Genomic DNA, 15,078 nt, shown 5'->3' on the forward strand with positions numbered 1-15,078 from the left:
TTCTCTTCTTGTGGAAATGTCCTTGGTTCTCAGCATTGCTTTCTCACGCCATTTATCTTGCTACACAGCTTCTGCTCTGAATAGCCTTTCTTGTATTCCCACAGTAATTCAAGTTTCTTCTGCTCTTTGAATTGCTTTTGGGTATAGCAATCTCTGAGTATGCTGTAAACTGTAGAACCGAGATTCTGTTACACAGCTTGATACCAGTTAAAGATTGCACATAAAACCTCAGAATGATGACAAGCATCATTATTAACTGAGGAGTGAAATCCAAGCATTTTTTCTAAATAACATGAGAGAAAAATGACAGAAATAAATATGAATACCTAAATGAACTTAAGTATTTAAGGAAAGATGCATAGACAGAAGGTCAACTACCTGATCTGTTGGATGGAATTAAGGAAAACTGCAAAGAAAGACTGATGGAGGATGTTTCCTCAATCTTGCTTTATGTTGTGGAGTCCTGACTTTCCGAATATGACAAATGATTAAATAAAATTTTATACAAGTACTTTCAGTCCGTCAGCAAGAACAAATCAGAAAGCAAAATGCACAGAAAAAAAGAAAAAGAAAAAGAAAAAGAAAAAAAAGAATATCAAAGAAAAAGTTACTGACATAGCAATGAGCAGAGCGTATTTCCATGACAAACAAGAGGCCATGCCGAGAAGCATGGATGATACACCTATTCCCCATGAAGAGGACACTTACCCAGTGAGATGTTACTATTTACTCAAGAAAACAGTGTGACTTGAAAGAGAACCAACAACTTTAAGACACATCATGTGTGAAAGGGATGGACAACAGAAACAAACTGTGCATCAAGAATTTAAAGGCTAGGAGGAAAAACAGAGTGAAATGCAGACCTGACAGACAATGAATAACAGATCCTAACAGATCTTGTGGTAAAAAAAAAAAAAAAAAAAAAAAAAAAAAAAATCCTGTTATATTATAATCATTCACTTCTTCATACAATCTTATTCTCTTCCCTTAGAACAGCATTAATATACATGATTTCATTGCCTTGAGCTTCAATAAACCTAAAATGCTTTCTAGCATGACTTATTTTTTTTTCTGCAGAAAAGATGCTAGCTTTATTTCCATGTTTATTTCAATGCTTAATGTGAAATACACACATTTTACTTTACTTAACAAAGAATTTGGTTCCACTTTGCATGCTTAATTGTGCGCATGAAGATCTTGAAACTCTTGAAAAATAACAGCTGTTCTTTCCCATTAAAAAAATAAAAATAAAACACCAACAGAAAGATTTGTAGAAACCTGACAAACTTCAAGCTGCCTTAAGGGAAACAACCAAAACTTTCATTTCAAAGGAGCAGGTTTTTTTTCGGAGGTATGTATAGCTCCTAACAAGACTGCCAGATTCCTTCACAGTGTTAATAAATCCCCAGCAGAGACTAAAGCATTTATGGCTTGTCACTACGGTTTCTAGCTAGAAAAGTGAAGAATACTAAAGATATTTCTCCTAAACTGTTCACCAGTGACGTATGTAAGAAAATTTCACATTAAACACAATGTTGGAAAAGGTGCAAAAAAAATACAACTCAGTATTTAAAAATAATTACAATAAGCATTTGGACACTGTTTAGTTACTAAAATAAGAGAAAATGAAATAAATAAAGTAAAATAAATGCTCTTGTCAATTTGCTGTTTGTAACTAATGGAGAATGAAAGCAAATTTCTGAAACAAGACATCTTAGCTTTCAATGAAGGTAATCTCTGACTACAAAACCTACATCAGAAAAGGGCTTTATTTTCACAGCAGGTAAACTTTGCATTAGATAACAGTTTAAAATGTAACTAGATCCCATATTGGTCCTATATAAGATAAAGAACAATATAGAGATTTCCTTGATACCAATCTTTCTGGACAAAAAAAGCCTAAGAACAAGACCAGTACATTAAAAAACACTAAGTAAAGTAAGGAAGTAAAGATAAGTTCTTAACAGCTGCTTGTTTGGAATAATGTGTATTCTAAAATCACATACTTGGGAATTAAGCATTATTTTTACAGGTGTGTTTTAAAAAGGATGAAATGAGTCAAGTATTGGCACTAGTGATACAAAGCTATTTCAGGACAAGTTCAGAACTGTAAGTATTCCAGCGTTCACTTTTGACAAAGGATTGTCTCAGATTAATGGCATGGTATTTTCTTCTTTAAGAAAAAATGCTGATGTCATCTCAGCAGCGGCAGCAATCTTTGGGGAATTTAAGGGTGTGCTTTTGCAGATCTACTGAAAAAGATGGCTGGAAAATGACATTTCCATTCATGCGAAATTCTGAGGTTTTGATATTTTGTTTTTGCTTTAGACCACAGGCATTTAGATCTAGATTACATCAGACTAGGCATGTTCAACCCATGGGCCACACGTGGCCTGGTGCAGTTGGCAATGCAGCCTCGCCCCTGACATGTGCCATCTGTCCCCCACTGCAGCTCTGCCCAGCCCCAGAGTGCACCCACTGCTCAGCAACAACCAAACATTTGTGCACTATTAACACTGCCTGAGCTGCAACCAATACACAGGGAGGGCACAGTGCAGTGCTAAGAGTTGTAGCAAATAAATGTATGCATTTTGAGTCTGGCTAAACACAGTCCTGTGAACAGCAAAAAATGTGCTGCTGTACTTTTCCTTTTGATAAAGGAATTTGAGAACAGGTTTCAAGATCACCAAAACAAGCATCACTATTTGGTGTATTTGCAACTCAAAAACCTGACCATGTCACTTTACTTTTATTAGCCTTAGCTTACCAGAGAAAAACATTCCTCACCTCTTAATCACACCTTATTCACATCATTGCTTTTTGTCAATGTGCATATTTGTGAACAACTATTTCAAGGATAGGAAGGAGAAGTAAAATTTCATTAAAAATGTTTACCTTGAGAGCTCACAAAGAATTGCAGCCACTGCCATCAAGCCAGCCTGAGGCATTCGTTTCACAAAAACAAAGTCAAATATCCCACTAGTTTTATATTTTTGTTGCTCTCATGTTTATTTTTTATTTAATAAAAAGATTAACTATTAAAATAAATTTTGTTACTTATAGACATGAAATATATATTTTATGAGGGGTGCTCCAAAAGTAATGCCTCCTATTTTCTTCTGTTGACAAGTGACATCAGTGGTGTATATTGGTGGTATGGCAGTAGAGGTTGAACCTTCCCACCAATATTCTGTTAAATTTTGTTGCTGTGCAACAGATGACACAGAGTGGCAATCTGACAAAATGGCATTTGGCATGGAAGTGAGTATGAAGCAAAGGTGTGTAATTAAATTCCTCCATGCAGAAGAAAATGGCATCCACTGACATTCATTGATGCTTGCTGATAGTTTCTGGAGACTAAACAGTGAATTGGAGAACACTGAGGCAGTGGGTCATGCATTTCAGCAGTGGCGACAGTGACTTTGGGTCACCTCCACTGTTGCAGATTTAGTCAAGCATGATATGCAGGCCCTCGTTCATCACTGGCAAAAATACATAGCTAATGGTGTTAACTATATTGAAAAACATTTTTCTGTAGCTGTGAATTTGCTCTGTGAAACAGTGTTATTGTGTTCTTTGTTGTAATTTCCATGGAAATAAGTAGGAGGTATTACTTTCAGGGCAACCTCTGTGTGTGTGGCCCAAGACAATTCCTGTTCACTCAGTGTGGCCCAGGGAAGCCAAAGGTTTGGACACCCAGAAATTACACCAAAGTTGAGCATTTCTTCCTTTTTTTTTTTTTTTTTAAGCAGTCAGAATCTTCATCTTCTTCTGAAAAAATATATATATATATAAAAATTATACACTATATATATGTTATTCCAAGTTAGAAAATAACTTAATTTTAAACCTGTATTAAAACTAAATCACAGTCAGAACTGTGATTTCTGTAGCAAAAAAAAACATGCTATCTACTATGGGGAAAAAAAAAAAAAAAAAAGGGAGGAAGTTAAAACTGTTTACTAAATACATCAAAACTGTTCATTAAGATCTGCTCATAACAGCATAACAGAAGTATCATCAAACTCATTAACTTCTGTGAACCAAACTATTTTAAGAAAACTGAATTTTCCAGTGAAAATCTATTAGGCCAAAACCTTCCAGCCATCCTTCATATCATAATTAATTGTTCTTAGTTAACCATTTAAATACTTCATGTGTAAGCATATTTAGTTTTCAGCATTCAAAAACAGCAGTTTCATTAATTATTTAAGACTGAAGAGGAGGATCTGTTAACTAAGGTGACCCTATAATCGAGTAGAGTGGTCTGATTCCATGCATTTGATTTCAGTTTCCAAAAAAATATTCTGTAGTAATGTGACCAAAGACATTTAACAGTTGATACTCATATCTGTGCTTGGTGATCTAGTTTTAAAGGTTCCTTTTTTTATAGTTATAACTGATTCTTGATTTTCTTTAAATTTGTGAGTATCTTGAAAAATTTCAGCATATTTTAGTTGGTGCTGAAATATGGAATTAATATCAAGGCTGATTACATTTTAAAACTTCCATCAAAATAAGTGATTTATTAGGTGGATTTGTACTTTTTCTTAAAAATTCAAATTCGTAGAGCTTGTCTTCAACCTCCTCTGTAACGAATGCAGAGTATTTTGAAGTTTGAAATGTTTTTATTTCATTGAATGTCAATTTTCTCTGAGTATTAGTTCCATTAATTAATTATTATTATTCAGTATGTAAAAGTTAGACACAACAGAAAATGAATGCAATTTATTGTTGAACTACTCAGGAAGAAAATTTACTCTTGATTTAATCTCTAATTCCTTCTTAATACTATTGACATAATTAAACAGTTGGAATAACTGCAAGCATAATGTCTGTATAAAATTTAAATAGTAATTCTATTTCTTGTTCAGAAAAGATACTATGAAATAAGTATATTCTTATATATTTACAAGTTATAATGATATAGTGAGAGCTGAAGCTAAATTTTTATGAATTTGTGCCATGGACTGCCATACTCATGGAAATTCCTTTCAAAATGGTCACCATTTTTCCAGTAGATCTACCAGTATAACATCAGTGTAGAGTTTTCAAGTTAGCCAGCAGCAAAGGACTAATTTGTTTCTCAGAACTGTAGCACAGAATGGGAGAGGCAGTTTAAAAGAACAGAAAAATACTGTAGTCAGCTTTGAAGACATGAAACTCCAAATGCTTGAGAGGCTTGAAAGGAGCCACAGGAGACAGAGTCAGCACAAAGCCAGGTGCAAAAAAACAAGCTATATTGGCTCATACGATAGTTCCAGTGTGTTGTCTCCAAAGATACTGATATCAGTCACTTAGGGAAAGAATATAAGAAACAGGGCATGCACAGTTGTACTTCCTCTTTTGTACTATCTCAGTGTCCAACACCCTGTAGCCGAGGCATTTCTAAAGGGGAAAAACAGCTTATCTTCAGCCAAACCATCAGTAGCTACAGTAAATGGTAAACCTGCATTAAGTTTTTTCTGACATTTCACACACAGGAAAGCATCTCCTGACACCAGAACCAGTGCAGGTGATGAGTAGAACAGAGAGAAAAAGTCCTGAAAGACCTGTTAGGGATTAATTAATTCTCCAGAAAGCTGGAATAACAAGAAACAGAATCTGCAGTTTCCACTTGGCAGGTAAAAGTTCTCCCATTGAGTATTACCAATTTAACACTACATTCTGGAGAAATGCTGGTAGAAGATCACTCTTTCCATGTTAGATTATTTACTGCAAAGAGGAATGAGCACTGTTCTCGATAATAGCGTAACACTATTCAATGCACACAGATTTACTCAGGGGAAACTTTACACAGAGGAATGAAGAGGTGGTATTGGCAAACCCATAGTTTTCAACAAGATGACTTATGGTGATGACAAAGGAGCTTGATTCTCTTCGTTTTGTGACACTACCGAAATGAATGTATTAATTTCTTTTTCTAAACATGCACATGAAGAAGAAATCTTAATACTAGATGCTGGCTTGCCCTTTTAGACATTTGCATTCCTCCATATAGGACTGTCTACATTTTTTCTCTTGATACAGTTTGTTAAGTCCTACATATTTGACTCAAGTGGTTATTATTGATCCCTTCTGTCATGGTGATGCCTTGAAAAGAAATTCTGGGTCAAAATAGGAAGATGATTCCTGTTCATTAACAGCATGTACGCTTCATCAAGGTATTAATCGTCATCAAAACAGCAAGACAGTCAACATAGCTCCAGTTATTTTCATAACATCATCACCCATAGAGTAAAATATGTAAGCATATGTTTAATTTTATGTAAGTATTCAAACCATTAGTCACTGGGTCTGAAGCATGTTCTTAAAAAGATCATCATGATGATGCCCAGGGCAAAATACATTTGTGTTGCTATTTATTTCTTTCAGTTTCCTTTGTTCCTAAAAATAATAATAATAATAATTCCCTGGAGTAATGCCTGCTTTCTGTCTAAAAACTGATTTTGGAAGTGTTGCACTGATTTCATGGCTTAACAACAAAAATAAGAAACATGAAATGAGATCTCTGGGCAAAGCTTGGTAGGTCTAACAGCTCCATAATGTATGTTACTGAGCACTCTTTCATTATTGTGCTTTATTTTAAACCAAGTGAGCTTGATTCTGTACTGATTGATGGATGTTTTACACTCTCAGGGCCTCGTTGCTTTGCACACTCTCAAGAAATCAGTTTCACTGACCTTTTATAAGCTACTTAGTTTCTCTGAAATTGTCACCTGTAGAAACACTTGCAAGCTTGGCTTGGAATCTTTCTCAATTCATTTTGCTGCTGTTGAAGTTGAGATTTATAGAGTGCATGTAAAAGAAAGTCAGTAATAGACAGATTCTAGCCAGTGATACTGACTGTCTAATGTCACGAGGGTCTATTTTTTATAATTGACATATGCCAATCAAGTTATCTATGTGATACTAATTGCTAGACTTCCAAAATTTAAACCAAGCTATTGTGTGGAGGAGGAAAGAAGAAAAGAAAAGAAAAGAAAAGAAAAGAAAAGAAAAGAAAAGAAAAGAAAAGAAAAGAAAAGAAAAGAAAAGAAAAGAAAAGAAAAGAAAAGAAAAGAAAAGAAAAGAAAAGAAAAGAAAAGAAAAGAAAAGAAAAGAAAAGAAAAGAAAAGAAAAGAAAAGAAAAGAAAAGAAAAGAAAGAAAGAAGAAAAAAGAGAGAAGAAAAGAAAAAAGAGAGAAGAAGAGAGAAGAAGAGAGAAGAAGAGAGAGAAGAAGAGGGAGAAGAAGAGAGAAGAAGAGAGAGAAGAAGAGGGAGAAGAAGAGAGAAGAAGAGAGAAGAAAGGAAAAGGAAGGAAAAGGAAAGGAAAGGAAAGGAAAGGAAGGAAAGGAAAGGAAAGGAAAGGAAAGGAAAGGAAAGGAAAGGAAAGGAAAGGAAAGGAAAGGAAAGGAAAGGAAAGGAAAGGAAAGGAAAGGAAAGGAAAGGAAAGGAAAGGAAAGGAAAGGAAAGGAAAGGAAAGGAAAGGAAAGGAAAGGAAAGGAAAGGAAAGGAAAGGAAAGGAAAGGAAAGGGAAGGGAAGGGAAGGGAAGGGAAGGGAAGGGAAGGGAAGGGAAGGGAAGGGAAGGGAAGGGAAGGGAAGGGAAGGGAAGGGAAGGGAAGGGAAGGGAAGGGAAGGGGAGGGGAGGGGAGGGGAGGGGAGGGGAGGGGAGGGGAGGGGAGGGGAGGGGAGGGGAGGGGGGGGGGGAGGGGAGGGGAGGGGGGGGGGAGGGGAGGGGAGGGGGGGGGGAGGGGGAGGGTTAGGGGAGGGGAGGGGAGGGGAGGGGAGGGGAGGGGAGGGGAGGGGAGGGGAGGGGAGGGAAGGGAAGGGAAGGGAAGGGAAGGGAAGGGAAGGGAAGGGAAGGGAAGGGAAGGGAAGGGAAGGGAAGGGAAGGGAAGGGAAGGGAAGGGAAGGGAAGGGAAGGGAAGGGAAGGGAAGGGAAGGGAAGGGAAGGGAAGGGAAGGGAAGGGAAGGGAAGGGAAGGGAAGGGAAGGGAAGGGAAGGGAAGGGAAGGGAAGGGAAGGGAAGGGAAGGGAAGGGAAGGGAAGGGAAGGGAAGGGAAGGGAAGGGAAGGGAAGGGAAGGGAAGGGAAGGAAAGGAAAGGAAAGGAAAGGAAAGGAAAGGAAAGGAAAGGAAAGGAAAGGAAAGGAAAGGAAAGGAAAGGAAAGGAAAGGAAAGGAAAGGAAAGGAAAGGAAACAGCAGCAGATAAGACTTCTGTGAAATATTCAGAAGAGTTAAAATAACAGTGGCTATCCATTCACAAGCACTTGTTGCACACTAGAATGATGTGTTTTGAGAAAGAAACATGGTCTTAAGTAGGACTGAAACTTTTTTTTCTGGAGTTATAGTGGAGAGGAAAGAGAGGGTGTTACAGTTAACGGGACATTCACCAGGGTTTCAATAAATGTGCAAAATAGTTCAAAGGATATTAAATAATTTGTGTTTTGGCAAAAAAAAAAAGGGGGGGGGGAGGGATGTTAAACACAATATATATGTGACTCACTTTATCATTTTTCTTCTTCATTTCATGGTCCTATTTTCATGCCACACTTGAACTGCTTCTTTCAGCCTAAGAAATAATGTCTTGAGTTTATCTTAGCTTTAAAATCCAGAAGTCTATGCAATTTAATAGTCTAAAATAACAGTCTTAGAAAGAGGGATTCTAAGTGGTGCTTTTGAGAAAGCTGACAGAGGTGTAAAAACACATTTTGACCTGAATGCTACCTTTATACTGTGAATTGAAATGTGCCTGAGACCATTTTCTGGCTCTGAGGCTGTCTGGCACAAAGGCCTACATTCATACTGTTAAATTCGTAAACTGAATGTGGAATAAGCAATAGTCCTGGGCTAAAAACATGCCAGAAACTGCTCTGAACTGCACCAGTGACAAGACCTGTGGTCCATTTAGTGCCAGAGTTCCTGGCTCCTGTTTTGATGCACTGTATGATGGAGTCAGGGAGAGTCAGGGACCAGAGCAAGCAATACAGTTCTTCCACTATAGACAGCAATATAACAGAGGCATGGGCAGAAAGACTGTTTCAGGTACAGAATGATTTTAGTTTTGTGGGAGTGGGGAAGGGGAAGGAGATCAGAGGGTTATTTTAGCCATTTTCCTTGCTGCTCTTTTGGCATCCAAATGCTATTTTGCTTTGAATAAACTGTTCTCAGTTTAGCAGGCCTTCAGAAGAAGGAAAACAACACCTAAAACATTGGTTGTATGCTTCATGTTAACAGAGTTAGTATAAGAGAAGCAGAAACCCATATACGTAACACAGCATTGACTGAAGCTTTTGGTTCTCATTCCCTTGGTCAGGAACAGGAAGCCAGACCTGCAAGGTTATAAGAGAGAACAAATAGTTTGCAGGGTCAGGCTCCTCATAATCATGGCTTATTTTTTCACCAGCCTCATTTATCTTTCTCCAGTATGACTGAGAACCCTAAGAAGTCTATGGAAAAAAAAAACTTCATGATAAAAATCCCACAAGGCTTTGACTAAGCCAACTTTATCAAATTGATTCAGAGAATAATGGAGAATTTATACAAAGGTAAATCTCAGACCTAACATTGCAAGGTTCTGGGAACAATCTTTACATTGCTGCTTCCAGCTTAAATTGATGCTGAAGCTTCACAGCACGTTGGCCGCAGCAGCATTGAGCCAGTCATGGCCTTCCTGGATGTGCATTCCTGTATCTGTGCCATGAGGCTTGTGGACTCCTGCTTTAAATCACCTACATAACTTATGATTATCATTTAATGCCCCATGGAAACAGACAGTGAAAAGAAGCAACATTACTAATAATTACTTCTTCATCTTTCAGTAGGAAGAGACTCTTGCTTTCACTGAATGGTCACCCTTGAAGCTTCACAGAGGAAACTATAGATAGACACTCACAATGTGCCTGAAGAGGGAGGAAAAGCTCTGAGCATATTTAAAGAACATTTGAAAGATAAATTGACTTGTACATTACCAAGGGGTAGTAATGGAAAAACAGTCAGGGCAGCTTTACAAAACATAAATGTCTCAATGCAACCAATTACTGCTATAGCTCATCTTTGAATCCATTAGCTCTCAAAAGTTATTAATTACGTTTCAAAATATTTGCTTTTCCCTATAACGTGATTTGTAAGGCAATAAAACAGTGAGAAAAATGAAACATATATCCCTCATAAACAATAATTTCCTGGTTTTCAACATTTTAAGGATATGACTCAGCCAGGGACATATACTCAGAGTTACTTACCCATCCTCTGTCCAGAAAGGATATAAATAAGCTAAGGGTAGAACTAATAGGTCTTCCACACTCCCAAACATTTTTACAAGCTGGCACATGTTTTACAAATTATCTTTATGACCTTCCAGATTATTTCAGAAATAACTGCAGAGAACAAATATATCAAGCTGATTTTACATTTCTATAATTACACCTACATGACCCTTCACTCAGCATGTATAAAAAAGTATTCATCAAACAGGGTGAAATTCAGATCTGTTCATACAGATTCACATAAACCATATCTGCAGTGACAGTCAAAGCGGTCCTGTTAGAAGATCTAAGGGCATGCTTGAGATTGATAGATGCCCATCATCAGTATGTACGGGCCCCTGGCTGGGTTGTGGGGAGGCTGCTGGAGCCTGGCCCTGCCGTGACCTCACTAGGGCTGGGATTGACAGGCTGACAACTCAGGAGCTCATGTGTGGACCTGGGCCTGGGCAGGCAAGAACCTGGGAGACCCAGGAGGGTGGGCAGGGATGCTCAGGGCTGGTGATATCCTCAGGGCCCAGAGAACGTGCCGTGAGCTTGCCCTGTGGCAGCACCTGAAAATAACTGTAATTTAAATGGGCTAGACCAAATTGGGTACTACTGTTTTTTGTACTGCATTTTACCTTCTGCATGGAGAGATGCATCCTGTGGTGTTGCTTTTCTGTTTTGTTTTTAATATCTCACGAAATAAATTTTCAAATGACATCTGGTTTCCTTAGGTTTCCACCTGGGAATTTAAAAACAGTCCTGCCAGCAAGAGCAAATGATTTAGCTTGGCATACTCCCTATAGAAATGAGGAAGTATCAGCCTTCAGAGTTGGGGGAGTTTGCTTTGGAATGTAAATAGATTTTTTGCCTTGGGTTGCAAATATACAAAGTATTTTAAATCCACTTTTTTAGAGGAGGGGCCCAGCTGGCAGCTCACAGCACACATCCAACTTGCAGGACAATTTCATTATCCATTTTTGCCCAGAGAAGACACTCTTGTTTTCAAACTTGTACTGCTTGCCACAGGGTTTCACAGAAAACTGGGCCTATTGATATTTATGAGCTACTCCAGGAGCAGTTTTTGTAACTCTTGCCTCTCCAGTGACCGAAGACAAGCATTACTCAAAAGCCTCGCTCCCTGAGAGTCCCAAAACTAACACAAAGAAAATCTTCACATTGGCATTAGGTTGTAAACAGTCATTATATGGTACGTGTGAAGTTCCGTCTGTAGTTTTTAATTCATGTCATATTGTTCAGGCTTTTAGCAACATCTGACTTGATTTTGTTAGCAAAGTTCTCCTACTGAGTCAGTGACTATACTGCAGGCAATAACACAACTATCAGAACACAACAGTACCGTTACCAAGCTAGAGGCAATAGCCTGCCAGCACATGTAGTAGTTGTAAACTGTTTGCCATTTTTCCTAATGAATACTTTACAGTCACTAAAACATGACTTGAGCCATGATCTGAACTTCTTCCCTGAAATTTAAAGAGCCGTGCACCAGAAACAGATGACATTTTTTTCTTTTGAAAATGCTACTGAAATTAACAAAATGAGATGTTCATCATTACTGACATAAGAAGTCAACAATGCCAATTGTTCCAACCTCACAGAAAAATACACCTCTTTTTATGCTAAAGAAATCTAATTCAGTAGAAACTGAAGGAGACTACAAACCTGAAAATACTTTTTAGCCATTTTCCTCCTTCATAGTTACAATTTTTGTGTCTACACTTCATGTAGCAGGACCAAAGAATCTAGGTAGGTAAATAAGATTAACAAAGATAATCTGAGTATCATAGAAACAGAGGATGATTTATGTGTATTGCTTTCATCATTTTTTTCCCAATGCATTTACCAGTCACATAATCACTGGGCTCTATTTATTACAAATGTTGAAAAATATAGCATGATTATTTTTTTGTTCCTTTGAATTACAATACTGCTTTTTGGATTAAAGTAATTAAAACACAACAAATGGAAGGTTTATATAAAGAGCTATCATGCTTAAAAATCTAAACTATTCCTCTAATGAGTTATGAGACTTTTTATAAACCATCAATGGAGTAAGCCTCTGATTACATAGAATTAGTGTGAAAATCCACCTGAGATTCTCTGAATTTCTATTGCTTGTCATTTTGGAGCAAATAATTTGTAATTAACCCAGTGATAAGAGCAATTTCAATTTTCCACTAAAAAGTTGCTTTTGAATATTGAGAACACTATATTTGAAAACATTTACCTCATATCGAAAGTGATGGATTTTTGTTGAATGAAGGTAAGACATCAAAATATAGAAGTATCTGTCATTTAACTTGCTAATTCAGAAATATCCTCCTGGTGTTGTGCAATTATATTTCCTTTCTAAGTTCAGCTTTCTTCATTCATTAATTTCTTCTGTGCTGCACAACATCTTTTCCCTTCTCATGTTGAAGATTCTGGCCACAGCCATCGCTGGGTATATTACCTAGCTAGAGAAAAAGAGCCAGGTAGAGAAACAGGATGTAGTATTTCCTAGAAGTACTACAAATGCATTTTCAACCTATACATTTGTGATTTTTTATCTAAAAATAATGTTTTCTCAAATATTGACTTTGCCTGTATCCAAAATATCCTATGACATTATAGTGTTATTAGATTATTTTCTTATACATGATGTTCCATTTCATTTTCATATATGGCAGTTTGGAGAGAAGCATTTAGACCTGTTCTGCTTCAGACATGTAAGGGAACCCACTAGAGGGAATTTATTATTCAAACAAGGTCTTTTCTCCATTTGCTGTGAAAACCTTCAGTTTCATACAGTGCACTTCTACAGATCTACATTTGCACTTTGTCCCTTGTAACAATGCAGAGACATTCTTCTGGAGAAAACAAAGTGCTACATGTGAAAGGGGAATCTCTATATTTGCTTTGACTACCGGAAGAAAGAAGAATTGAGAGGAAAAATAGGAAGTATTGATGCAGACAATCTATAACAATACTATTGTGGGGGTTGCTGTAAGAACGCCGCCTCACTGTAAGAAGGCTGCAGTGTAATGAATATCTGAGTAAAGAAGATATAAGAAGCCTTTCACAATTCCCACTTTACCATTTACCATTCCCACTTAGTCTACTGAGAGGAATGAGGAATGACAATACAAAGGATTACTAAATGCCTAAAAAAACATAAGCTTTGTTTTTCTTACGTTCTAGCCCACAGAAGGAAATCTGCTATTAAGAACACGATTCTTTTAACAATATTGTTTTTCTACTTGTCTCTGATGTACAAAGTATGAGGTAATTTCTCCTACTGGATTTTGGCAGAACTAAGAAAAGGGGCCCATTCAGCTGCTGGGAGGCATCATTAGAGAATGAGCAATCAGTAAAGATTTTAAAGTTCTTCACGTATGAGCTCTGCTTTATTTTATGAGCTGTATTGTGCAAATCCAAAAGATAATTAAATGTATCAAAATCACAGGAAAAAGAAGTCAAAGAAAATAGTATTTAGTCCTGAATAATCATTTTCACAATCAACTTCAATGCTTTGATAAAACTTCATCTCTGAATAGGAAGAAAGATCTTGTAATTATTCTTCATGACAATCATATCAGCCCAACAAAGACTTGCAACTCCATCAGAAAATCTGAAACAATTCCCAGATGCAGAAAACCACTTACTCTTAACACAATCTTTTCAAAGAAGAGATTATTGTAGGGAGAAGAGAGACCCTATAGACAGGAAAACAAATGCTGAAGGCTGGAGTCATGCTCAGGCACATGAAGTGTGGTGTAAACAATTGCATGCACCACTAGTAGCAGAGATATCTTGTTAAAGCCTGTCAATGAAACCAACAACCTTCCATAAATTAAGTAAATCTGGAATAAGATTTTCTTCTGTAATACTAACATAAGTTCCATGGATGACTCAGTGATTCAGAGTTAACCATAACAAAATCTTCATTTCTAAAAAAATCCAAACTCTATTTTATCTTTTTTTCTTACTACAGGATACCTGCAAGTCTACTTTCACACAACAATCTTGACTTCTCTTTCTTTTTAATTGGGAGAAAGAACATATGTCTTGGAAGGTGAGAGAACAGGATTCAGACTCACCAAGCTGCATGAGATGATTTGATATCTCTCAGGGGAGTAGTGAAGCCAGTGTGGCAGTGTACCACCATCTGCATTTCCCAATGACTAGGATATTCTCATGGGAAGTGAGAAAGATGGTTTGCCTAAGGGCAGGCAGAGCTTGCCAAGGTATGTGATTTTTCTGGGAAGAGCAGCAGTGGTTCATGTCTCTAACAGAAAAGGAGGAACATAAAAGTTTTTCATGTCACACATTTAAAAGTAAGATGATCATCTCTTCAGTCACTTCTCTTTTAGAAACATAACTCAAAGATATTCTTTATGTAAAAAAAACTTGATGACTTGGAAATGTGAGGTGTTTGAGACTACCCCTACACAAAGCATTATCTCAAAACAATTTAATTTGCCTCGTGCTAAGCTTCATCTATATTATGCTGAAAGCAACCATATCAGTTCTGTATTTCTGACTTCTAGTAGCCTGAACATCGTCAACCATGAAGGTGCTCTCAAACTTGTAGCTACTGCATCACAGCAAAACTTCTGCCCCTGCATACAGAACATTTGTACTTACAGCAGCATGTAGCCTATATCCCAAAGCCATGTTCTTCCATAGCTGTAGAACAGCTGCAGAATTAAATGCCCAGTGCTGAAGAAGAGCAAGAGAGCAGGTAAAGTTCTTATCAGCAAAATTAGTGGTCATGTTTGGTTCTGACCAAACACAGAACAGAACATATATTGAAAATAAACTTAAAAATACAACAACAACAAAACC

Source organism: Gallus gallus, chromosome 1, assembly GCF_016699485.2.
Source record: "Gallus gallus isolate bGalGal1 chromosome 1, bGalGal1.mat.broiler.GRCg7b, whole genome shotgun sequence".
NCBI classification, from domain to species: Eukaryota; Metazoa; Chordata; class Aves; order Galliformes; family Phasianidae; genus Gallus; species Gallus gallus.